Source organism: Sebastes fasciatus, chromosome 20, assembly GCF_043250625.1.
Source record: "Sebastes fasciatus isolate fSebFas1 chromosome 20, fSebFas1.pri, whole genome shotgun sequence".
NCBI classification, from domain to species: Eukaryota; Metazoa; Chordata; class Actinopteri; order Perciformes; family Sebastidae; genus Sebastes; species Sebastes fasciatus.
This window is the reverse complement of record NC_133814.1, coordinates 25,702,367-25,714,394: the sequence shown is the minus strand read 5'-3', so window position 1 is coordinate 25,714,394 and position 12,028 is coordinate 25,702,367. Positions and strand designations below refer to the sequence as shown.

Here is a 12,028-nt window from a genome sequence, read left to right as displayed (position 1 = left end):
AGACCTTCGTCTGGTCAGCTAACATTACTGCCAAGCAGCTGAAATATAGAGTGATATTGTGGTTTTAGCTGACGTGTGTCGCCTCACTGTTTTGAGCGATGCTCGTTCATGTCTATGTAGAGCGAGCAAGCGCGAGCCCGACGCTGACTTTCGTTGATTTCATGGCCACAGGTGTCGCTGTTAAGAAGCATTTCTGAAAGTTACAAATAGTCCCTTTAAGTACCAGTATGCCTATAAGCCAAATATACTTAGTCTTTTCTGTATACTTGTCAGTATGAGCCACTTCAGTATGCTTTTGTTAAGTATATCTCTGATAAATATAAAAAGTAAACTGAAAGTATACTATCTTATTTGAAGTTTAAAAGAAGTATACTAATAGCATACTTGAATAAACTTCTTTTTGCTCGTGCAGTGTATACAGTACACTACCTTTAACATCAAGTGAACTGTGTTTGTGCCAGGACGCTCTTATTGAGCGATATTTTCTTCTTCGCTGAAACCTTCAAATCAAACAGCTCTGATGTTATTGATCTGAAGGTTCGATATTCTCTGTTGGAGCGCAGACTGATAATTCAGTGTGACTGCTACACTTCACTAGAGGATAACGAATTAAAAACCACAATCTTCACATTCCTGTCAGTCTCACCACCCTTTATTAAAAAAATAAAATAAAATCTTTGGCACAAAGAAAAGTGTAATTAATCCCATTAAGATCCCTGAATTGGATGTCTGAAGGAGTCGTCCAACAAGCCTCGGAGCTTAATTGAAATTGACTCCATAAAGAGCCGTTCAGCTGAGGCGTCACATCTAACAGACAGACATTAGCGTGGTGGATTAGCACGCCAGAGTTTTGCAGACAACTTCCTAATGATGTGTGAAGACACAAAGCTGAATCCTGTCGCAGCGGGTGTAACACTATACTGCACTGCACAGTGTGTGAAAATGTGTGTTTTTATTCCTGCAAGATATACAGTACACAGAGAGAAACAACATCATACAGAATGATTAAAGAGGAGCGCTGAGCTTCAAACACGGTGCACGTTGATGTGCAGGTTATATAACCTCCTCTCTAATGAGGGGTAATAAGACAAGCCTCCAGGTTGGGAGGTTGCTGCTAATGATTACTTTCAATTAAGCTAGTAATCATTTTTTCAATCAATTGATTAATGGTTTAGTCTATAACCCCCATTTACATAAATGAGGGGGAAATATTAGAAACACCTTTCAGTATAATACACTGCAGTACAACCCCACCTTACGACCTCAGTGATTAACATAAAGTACAATTATCACCTTTCTATCAGTCTCCTAAGGTAGAATTCATATCAGAGCTGTTGTGTTGGATTGCATCAGATCGTACAGGTGTACCTAATAAATTGGCCAGTGAGTGTAGTAGCCTGTGACGAGGGGTCGTGTGCATATGAAGCAGAAGTAGTCAACGTAACGTCACACTTTTGGCCGTCGCCATCGTGTTTTTTCTTGGAGCTAAGTACAACCGAACCAAAGAACGTATATCGCCAAGAAGTGAAAGTCAGTTGTTCGTTCCATTGCAACGTCAGCGCCCAGCAGCAGAGCTACTCTTCCGCCGTTTTGGACTGAAAGCGACACCAGTAAATTGTCGGCCTAAAAAGTGACGCACTAAAGTAAATCTAAATTATTTCTATTCTATTGTCATATGCTACTGCAATGGCCTGTGTTGAACAATAAAAATATCATAAATATAATAAGCGTTTTCAGTCCAAAAGGCAGACGAGTCGGTGTGATGACGTTTAGTAGTTTTGTTTAGCCACTTGTTAGCAACCGTCTTTTTAAAGACACAAAAAGGCTTCAAAATTCATGAGTGGGATATTTACTGATGTTTCATGTCGTAGAACAAAGCATGAAAATCTCTTCAGCTTGTGTTAACCACAGACCTTATTTCAGACATCTAACAAAAAACCCATTGACTTCCAGACGAGGGAACAGGAAGTGCCAAAATGCTAACTCATTTCTGTGTTTTAGGACTCCTCCTGTAGCACTCTGTTGGGGTGGAGGCAGCTCAGGCCCACTGAGCAAAGACACGTCCAAGACATAAATTTAACGTCTCTGTCGACGTCCGAAGACGTCCACTGAGGAAAGCTTTTGCGACGTCTTTTTTAAACGTCTTTTTAACGTTCAACTATTGATGTCAACCTGAGTTGCACGTCCGCAGACGCCCAAAAGGGGTCATGGTCAGACGTCTAGATATTGAACCCAACTTGCACGTCCACCAGACGTACAAAAGTGGGTCTGGACTGACGGACATTATACAGACATGATCTAAACGTCTTCCTGACGTCACATGTTTGTTGGGAGAAATCTCAGAAAATAAACTGGAAACTAGTGTTGGGTAATTTGGGTGAACTCGCCCTTTTATCTACAAATCATGTATATTTACAACACTACTTGCTGTCTGTGTGTGGTCACATTAAATCTGATGAAATGTCAGCATTTAAATGCATTACTTTGTTTTGATAAGGGTTTTTATTTTCTTATTTCCTGTCTAAACAGGAAGTTGGGGTAAGACAAAATGCATTCAAAAGTGTAAACCAATAGAGAGCCAGTTTAGGAGAGAGAGGCTGTTTGATTCGATAGGAGTGGCAGAGGGGGCGGGACCAATTAAATGTTTGTGATGACATCACTGGTTAAGATTTTATGTTCCAGCCAATCAGAGCAAGGTGAGGTTTCCCAGGAGTTTTCATTTCACATCAGGAGATTTTACTGTTTGATTTTTAAACTGTAGAGAAATGAATGGAAGCCGGTGGCTGCCTGCAAGGTGAGGAAGAACACATTTCAACAACACAGTAATGTTGTAGCACGGTGTGCAAAATGGTTCACAGTAATGTTTTAGTTGTAAATGTGCAAAACAAATATGCAAATTCACCAGTACAGGTCCTTTCTTTGGTAAATGTTTGTAGGAACTCAGAAGAGTTTAATTCCTTTTGTTGGGAGGAGAAACAGACTGTCGGGCAGCCAGCAAATAAACAAGCCAAATGAGTTTTCAAATGTAATTCAACAAATTAGTAATCTGCTGTTTCCAGACGCAACATAACAAAGCTGTAGCTGGAGACATTTTAAAGGACAGGGACGTTATCCGTCTCCCTGCAGTCACAGTACGATCCACAGCTGCACAGCTCTGTTACTGTACGTCTGTCACTTCATGGACGTTGTTTCTGCCTGCAGGTTACTTTAACACATTTAGACTTCCTGATTACTCTCCTGTCCGTCTGTCCTTTAATTATTTGCTCATACAGGAGGAGGATTGTTGAATGAAGGGTCTCTTCTCCTCTGTACATGTGTTCTAGTCTAACAGTGTGTTAAGTGCTTCATCTTATTGCTTCATCTTTATCTCATTTTACAGCTAAACAGTACACTACAAGATGTTTCTGAGAACATCTGAGGAGAGAAATAAGCATTAAAGTAACAGAATATTGCCTTTAAAGGGACTGTTTGTAACTTCTTACACGTAAAAATCATTGCGGGTCGGTGTCCCATGTGCGCTCGCGTGTGGCTACGCTGTTCAGACTCAGACTCCAACACAAACTACAGTGAAGCACCAAAACCTCTTGGTTGTATCTAGTGAAGCTGTTAAACAGTGTTGGCCGCGGTCGGAGGACGCGGGGGAGACCGTAGCTTTGGTCTCCAGGGCCGGAGTCTCTGCTGTACTCTGCTCCTCTGCCTGCCTTCACTCACACCGCGCTCTTTCTCACTCGCTCAGCTCACTCCACTCTCATGCATGCGCGCACACTACACACTGTAAGAGAGTAAGTAGCTCTGAGAATATCTAGTAATTGTACAGTGGACGTTTGTGCAGAAATAACTGCTGCAGCTCCTCCAGACCAACAGAGGTTTCCCGTGTCTTGTGAAGTGACGGTGCTCCGCAGAGAGAAACGTTATCGTCTCCGACCAAAACTCCGGTGTCTCCCCTGTTCCCTCCGGCCGCGGTCGGGAGGCTGAGGCAGGAAAAGCCAACACTAGGATCAGCATTGATTCATGGAGAGACCTTCGTCTGGTCAGCTAACATTACTGCCAAGCAGCTGAAATATAGAGTGATATTGTGCTTTTAGCTGACGTGTGTCGCCTCACTGTGTTGACGGATGCTCGCTCATATTCAGGTAGCGCGTGCACACGGGCGAACGCGACCATCAGGACGCTGACTTTCGTTGACTTAACGGCCACAGGTGTCGCTGTTACAACCAATTTCTGATTCTTACAAATGGTCCCTTTAAAGTTACATCCTGTCCCTTTAAGTGTCCAAAAATACATGTCGTTGTCTCCAGAGCAGCTGTGAAACTCTGCTGAAGGGATGATTTTGTATAAAAACATCTGCATTTGTTATATTTCTTCGCTCACATACTGAGGTTTTTCCCCTTAATTTGACGCGTCTGTATCTCAGAATGAATTAATCTTCATGCAGAGGTTCTGCCGTTTGCTGACTGGAAAGTGTTTCTGCAGCAGAAGGAGCAGATGGGACATTTCTAGCCAATAGAGACTAAAGGAATAAACCATTTTTTTGTGCATAGCTAAATGTGATTTCCCTCTCATGTACCTGTAGAGACAGTGAAAGCAGATAAATGAGGACAGAGGATGATGGCTCATCATCCCTGTCTTTGATTCCATTTCAGACCTTTTTTATTTTCTATTGGAGTGACGGTTTGATGAAGAAGAGCTCAGAGAGGAAGAGGAGGATGGATGGTGGATGGACACAGTTTGCATACAGGTTCCTATTTTTGGACGTTTGATTTGTGTGACAGGAATATTCCTCCTGAATCTCTTCACTCCTCCTCCTCCTCTTGTTTCACTGTCTCGTCACGTCATATCCCACTCTCTCTCTGATACATCCATGTCTGCTGTTGCCCTGGAAACAGAAAGCTGGAGGAGGATGAGGTGGATTTCAGAGAGGATGGAGCTTTCTAGTCACTTCACATCTTACATCAAATGTGATGAGTGTCTGGTTAACTATCACTGTACTTTCATATTATTATCAGCCAGTTCATGCACAAAGCTAATCACGCCTGCTCCCCCGCTGAGAAGCATCACGCAGATCAGATCATAATGATAATTGTGTTGTGCTGGAGTTACACCAACGCGTTCTCATCCCAACTCGTCACATGCTGACACTTTGTCATCCCCCTCGGCGTCTCTTTTCGGTCGCAGTAAACACGTGGTTAACAATGTGAATTAAACAAAAACACTTGTTTAGGTTCAGGCAATAAAACCACTTTGTTAGGTTTAAACAACGACATGGTTCAGTGTTTTGTACAGTGAAAATGACACTGACAAAATCAGAAATAAATAAAAATAACTCGATAAATAAATAAATAAATATGTCATTAAATGTAGCAAAAATAATATTAAAAATAAATGTAGCCATTAATTAATTGATATAATGTGACATAAATTGACATTTCTGTCCTAATTTGCTTCTTTATTTATTTATCTTTGTATATTTATTCTTCTGTTTAATTTTCCCTTTTATTTATTTTAAATTTATTTATTTTCTATTTATTTATTTATTTTTGCACTTTTTTTTTCCAAATCGTTTTTTAATAGTTTTTTTTATTTGCTTCTTTATTTATTTATCTTTGTATTAATTCCCTTATTTATTTACTCTTATATTTAATGTTCGCTTTTATTTATTTAATTTTCTATTTAATTATTTATTTTTGCATTTATTTATTATTTTTGCACTTTTTTTTTTATTCATTTTATATTTATTTTTAAATGTACATATTTATTTATGTGTTTATTTACTGTATTTCTGCATGATTTTCCCTTTGTATTTCACCCATTATTTATTTCCCCAAACCTATTATTTTTCTGTACGTAGCGTTTCACATTGACGCGGATGGGTTTACATTGTAGTTAATGGAACGCCCAGTGCGTCTCATACCGGCGCTAAAGGGTGCCTCGTGTGTTGGTATCTTACGCCGTGACAAAGCGTCGGTATTTGATGCCCTGGGAATGAGAACAGGCTGGTAACACTGGAGGAATTTAAACAGCCGTCCACCCCGTCCGTCTCCATCCTCACCCCACAATCCAGAGCCGTCCCGGGGGGGTGGGGGGGGGGACATGAGGGAGGATAGCAGGGGCACGGAGCCCAGCTTTAACAACTCCCCCCAGAGCCTCGCTCACTCTGCAGCCGGGCAGCTGCACATGGCCAGTTCCTCCTCTCTGGTTTCACTGTGGAAAGAAAGACTCTCAGCCTGGAACTCCAACGCTCTAACGGCAGTTTAGAAACCGGCTTTTAGTCCGTTTACTCCGGAGAGCATTTCTACGATTGCTTGACTCTTTGTGTGTCAGAAGAACAGTGTTTACATTTATTTGTGGTCAATCTGAAAGCAACGCAGCGTTTAATGGTTCCTGAGGAGCCGACATTCAAAGACTCCTAAACGTTGATCTTCTGTAAATAGAGAGATTGTGTCGCTCCTTCCATTGAAGAAAAATCACCGTTGAGAATTGCTAAACTTCATTTACATAATTTCTACTGATAAAGGCTCCGTTTTAGTACATTCGATTCAAGATTCAAGACCTTTATATGTCCCTGAGGGGCAGTTGGTTTTGCCGCAGTAGCAACAACAACAACAGCTCATCACATAAGACAATTTACATATACATCACCACATAAAAACATTTAAATACAGGATGTTTTGACTGATGGTTTTCTGAGGCGGGAACCAGAGGGCAGGGGGCGGGTACTGTCCGAAATTATGGATTCTGATTTCTTTATCAGCTGTTTGTTGTAGAGTTCAGACAGACACGTCTGCTGAGTGCTGATGATTTTGCCGCTGACTTTAATCTCCCTTGTTAATGAGTTCTTCTGTTTGAGGTTGACGGGATGCATACCGGCAAAGAAAAGCAAAAGTGACTCAATAAAAGATTTATAAAACGGTGTCATCAGGGATTTGTCAACCATGGAACTCGGCTAGCTTCCTCAAACAAAAAGAGGCTTTTGTTACTCAGCATATCTGTATTCCTCTCAAAGGTCAACTTATTGTCAATTATGATGCCCAAAATCTTCATACAATCTCAACATCTTGTCCTTTAATTGTAGTATTTGCAGGTGTTGGTTGTTGACGTCTGAAATCAATGCACATGTCCTTAGTTTTTATCACGTTCAATTCTAAAAAGGCGTCATTACACCAGCTTTTTCATTATTATCAGGGCTGTCAAAGTTAACGCATTAACGCAACTTGCGGTTGGTATCATATGAAACTAGAAAACCTAAGGAATCCGTCGGTACCAACCATGTCATACTAGCTTGTCATGAAGGAGGTTAAATAACGCTCCAAAGTTACGCTACATTTTGGCGAGGAAACACTGTGGCCATTTTCAAAGAGGTCCCTTGACCTCTGACCTCCAGATATGTGAATGGAAATGGGTTATTTGCATAAAGCAGCATATTTGCCCACTCCCATGTTGATAAGAGTATTAAATACTTGACAAATCTCCCTTTAAGGTACATTTTGAACAGATAGCAAATGTGCGTTTTATTGTTTTTGTGGTTGCAGAGACCTGAACCCGATGCTGAGTCTTCAGGTGAAGAGCTGGATGGAAGAGACCTGGACCAGGACTCCTGAGGAGCTCACTGGACTGGACTGGACTTAAAGCTGCAGGATCACAGTCTGATGGACTCTGGAGGAGGAGAGACGGAGGTAGGTTTTACACACTGAATCTGAATCTGAAAGCTAGATGCAGTCCAGAAAATAACAGGTTTTAACAACACCCGAACAAAGACTCCATGTAGACTTTTAGAAGATGTCAGTTGGTCTCGGCCTCTTTCTGGGTCTCATTCACATGAACGGAGGAAAGGGAATAACTCTGGATTCAGCTATTAGTGCATTTTACAACTTTTAGGACCTAATGATTTAAATAAGGACTATTAGTGTTCATAATGGGGAGTCTCTCTTATGACTCTTACTAACAGTGGGTTCACTTCTTTAGTGAATTAAATGGTGAAAATAAACTATTCCCAATTTTTCTGGGGACCCCCTGGAACTATGGAGGACGGGACCTGACAAAATCAGAAATAAATGAATAAATAAATAAATAAATAAATGACCCGACAAATAAATAAATGTCATTAAATGTAGCAAAAATAATATTAAAAATAAATGTAGTCATTAATTAATTGATCAAATGTGACATAAATTTATATTTCTGTTTTAATTTCTTGCTTCTTTATTTATTTATCTTTATATACATTTTTCTATTTATTTACTCTTGTGTTTAATTTTCCCTTTTATTTATTCCCTTTTTTATTTTTTGCACGTATGTTTTATTTATTTATTTATTTTCTGACTTAGTTTTTAAAAATGTTTTATATTTATTTTTAAATGTATGTATTTATTTATGTATTTATTTATTTATGCAAGATTTCCCTTTGCATTTCACCCCTTATTTATTTCCCCAAACTTTCTGCCTCATTTTGCAAATGAGGGGCTGTCAATAAAAGCATAAATACATACATACATATAAAAAAATAAAAATAAGTAAGTAATACATAAATAAGTGCAAAAATAAATTGATAAATAAATAAAAGGGAAAATTAAACAGAGAAGTAAATGAAAAAGGGAATTAATATTAAGATAGATAAATAAAGGAGCAAATTCAAACAGAAATATAATTTTATGTCACATTTTAGCAATTACAGTTTTTCTCGATTGTTTACACACATTTTCTGAAAGCATGCCTCATACTCTCAGAACTCTACACACAAATCAAAAAACACACACACAATGGGCAAAACCCCTCAATTCTCCTGCAAAATGAAACTTTACATTCAAAACAATGTTATTTCTTCTCAAAATGGTATTTTGTTTTCAAATGACACACACAAACCATCATATGAATAGACATTTATAAGAACCAGTTGAACACTGATGTGCTCAATGTAAAACACTATGATGAATGGAAAACACTTCTTCTCCATTCATCATGATGACTCAGGCCTTTTTTTTGTTCAGTGTTACACTTACTACAGACAGTACATACATTACTACAGACAGTACATACATTACTACAGACAGTACATACATTACTACAGACAGTACATACATTACTACAGACAGTACATACATTACTACAGACAGTACATACATTACTACAGACAGTACATACATTACTACAGACAGTACATACATTACTACAGACAGTACATACATAAGTGTGTTGTAAAATATTTTAGAATATTGTTTTTATACTCAGAATACACAAATACACGGTAACAAATATATTTTATTTTCCCCACAAAAACAATGTACACAGTGTACATCCCAACCAACACAAAGTTGCACATACAGTGGTCTACATACAAAACAACAGAAGAATTTACTGTATACAGTTACAGTAAAAAAAATGAAAAACAAAACTATGCTGCATCCTCTCTTCTGTTTCGGTCTGGCCACAGCACCTCATCCACATCACAAGCAATGTTTTCCCTGGCCAAGCAGCGGGGGAAATATCGCTTAGCATGTCGAATCCAGCCATGAAAAGCATCAACTGATTGCTAATTGTAACACTGTGTGACAGGTGTTTGCCCATGTGATGAGTCAGTGTGCATAGTAGGGCAATTGACTTTAGCATTTTGAATGACAGTGTGTTCCTTGTGAAAACGAGATTTTCTTCATGAAAATTGTGCCAAATGCAGAGAATTGTGTGTAGTGTTTTGAAAAAAGTGTGTTTTAGAACTGCAATTTGAGTGTAAAGCAGGAATTGTGCTTGTAGTTTAGCAGAATTGGTTCAGGGGGTTGGTGCATGAGTTACATGTTGTGGTCATTGTGTGTCAAGTACCAGTATTTGTGTGTAAACAATTGAGAAAAACTGTAATTAATGGCTACATTTATTTTTAATATTATTTTTGCTGCATTTAATGACATATTTATTTGTTTATCGAGTCATTTATTTATTCATTCATTTTTTATTTTGGCAGGTTTCGTCCTCCATATAGAACTCCCTCAAGGAGCCCTTGTTGAGAACCACTGGGGTATGTTGTGCACAAGCAGCTGATTGAGTTAACAAAATGCATAAATGGAGAGAGCATTGTTAAATGAACTTTTGTAAAGATTATTTGTTCTCATAATAATAATAATAGCTTGGATTTATATAGCGCCTTTCATGAAACCCAAGGACGCTTAACAAAGACATAAATAAACACAACAACTGTAACAGAAGCTAGAGGCCATAGGCCTTGGTGAAGAGGTGGGTTTTGAGGAGTCTTTTGAAGGTGTCCAGAGATGGTGCGTTGCGGAGCTCTATGGGGAGAGAGTTCCAGAGGGTGGGGGCTGTCACACTGAAGGCTCTGTCCCCAAAAGTTCTCATTCTTGTGTGAGGGATGGAGAGCTGACCCGGGCCTGAGGATCTAAGGTTCCGGGGCTGTGTGTAAGGGTGGAGGAGGTCAGATAGGTACTGAGGAGCCAGGGCGTTGAGGGATTTGTAGGTGAGGAGGAGGATTTTGTAGGTGATGCGGGACTTGACCGGGAGCCAGTGGAGGTGGATGAGGGTGGGGGTGATGTGCTGCCAGGGCTTGGTGCGGGTGAGAACCCTGGCAGCCGAGTTTTGCACATACTGGAGCCTGTCCAGGGCTTTGCTGGGAACCCCGGACAGAACTCCATTGCAATAGTCCAAACGGGAGGTGACGAAAGCGTGGATGAGGGTTTCTGCCACAGAGTCAGAGAGTGATTGCCGGAGACGTGAGATGTTTTTGAGGTGGAAGAAGGCGGATTTGGTGATGAACCTGATATGAGACTGGAATGATAGTGTTGGGTCCAGGATGACACCCAGGTTGCGGACTTCCGAGGATGGGGAGAAGGAACAGCCGTCAACGTCCAGGTGGAGATCTCCAACCTTCCGGAGCAGGGCCTTGGGAGCCACAACCATGAGCTCGGTTTTGTTGCTGTTGAGTTTTAGGAAGTTAGATGACATCCAGATTTTTATTGCATGTAGGCAGTTTACAAGTGACTGTGGGGGTAGCTGGGTGGATGGTTTGGTGCTGAGATATAGTTGTGTGTCGTCAGCATATGAATGAAATCTGAGACCGTGGTGGCGGATGATCTGACCAAGGGGGAGCATGTAGATGGTGAAGAGGAGGGGTCCCAGCACAGAGCCTTGAGGTACGCCATGGTTGACTGGGGCCGGGGTGGAACTGGAGTCTCTGATGGTGACAAACTGTTTTCTGTTTGTGAGGTAGGACTGAAACCAGGAGAGAGCTGAACCGGTGAGGCCAAGGTAGTCAGATAGGCGGGTGAGGAGGATGGTGTGGGAGACTGTGTCGAAGGCAGCTGAGAGGTCCAGGAGGACGAGGATGCTGATGTGACCAGAATCTGCAGCGATGAGGAGGTCATTTGTGATTTTGATGAGGGTGGTCTCTGTGCTGTGGTGTGGTCTGAAGCCAGATTGAAACGTTTCGTAGAGCTCATGGTTGGCCATATGTTGATGGAGTTGGGCGGCCACTGCTCTTTCCAGAATTTTGCTCAGGAAAGGAAGGTTGGAGATCGGTCGGTAGTTGTTGCTGTCATCCCGGTCCAGACCTGGCTTTTTGAGGATGGGAGTGACTGATGCCATCTTGAGGCTGTCGGGTACAAGACCAGATGCCAAGGAGGAGTTGATGATGTTCACCATAATGGGGCACAGGGCAGGTAGGCACGCCTTGACCAAGGCTGTGGGCATGGGGTCCAGAGAACAGGTGGAGGCTTTGGCCTTAGTGACCAACTTTGCGACCTGAGGAGCACATACAGGGGAGAAGAAGGAGAGGGAGCACTGAGGCAGGCGAACATCCAAGGGAGCCACGCCCAGTGGCTGAGGTGTGTGTGGAGGGAGGTGGGCAGGCACCAGGAGCTGCTGATGGATGGACTCGACTTTGTCCTGGAAAAAGTCCGGGAACTTAGTGCAGAGGTCGGGGGCACCTGAGGGGAGGGGGGGGTCGAGGGGGCGAAGGAGCCGGTTGATGGTGGAGAACAGCAGTCTGGGGTGGTTTTGTTGGTTGGTAATGAGGGTGGAGTAGTACTGTGTT

At 41.4% G+C, this 12,028-nt stretch overlaps 2 protein-coding genes across 2 annotated transcripts in view; both read left to right on the top strand.

Annotated features, from left to right (window-relative positions):
• Positions 1 to 12,028, top strand: part of cep131 (centrosomal protein 131) — a 213,740-nt gene that overhangs the window by 89,098 nt on the left and 112,614 nt on the right. The window lies entirely within an intron of this gene.
• Positions 2,678 to 12,028, top strand: part of aatkb (apoptosis-associated tyrosine kinase b) — a 75,146-nt gene continuing 65,795 nt past the window's right edge. Inside the window, exons 1-2 of the mRNA XM_074620757.1 lie at positions 2,678 to 2,794; positions 7,532 to 7,673. The gene's annotated coding sequence lies outside the window, so the exon portion shown is untranslated. The remainder of the gene's footprint in view (positions 2,795 to 7,531; positions 7,674 to 12,028) is intronic.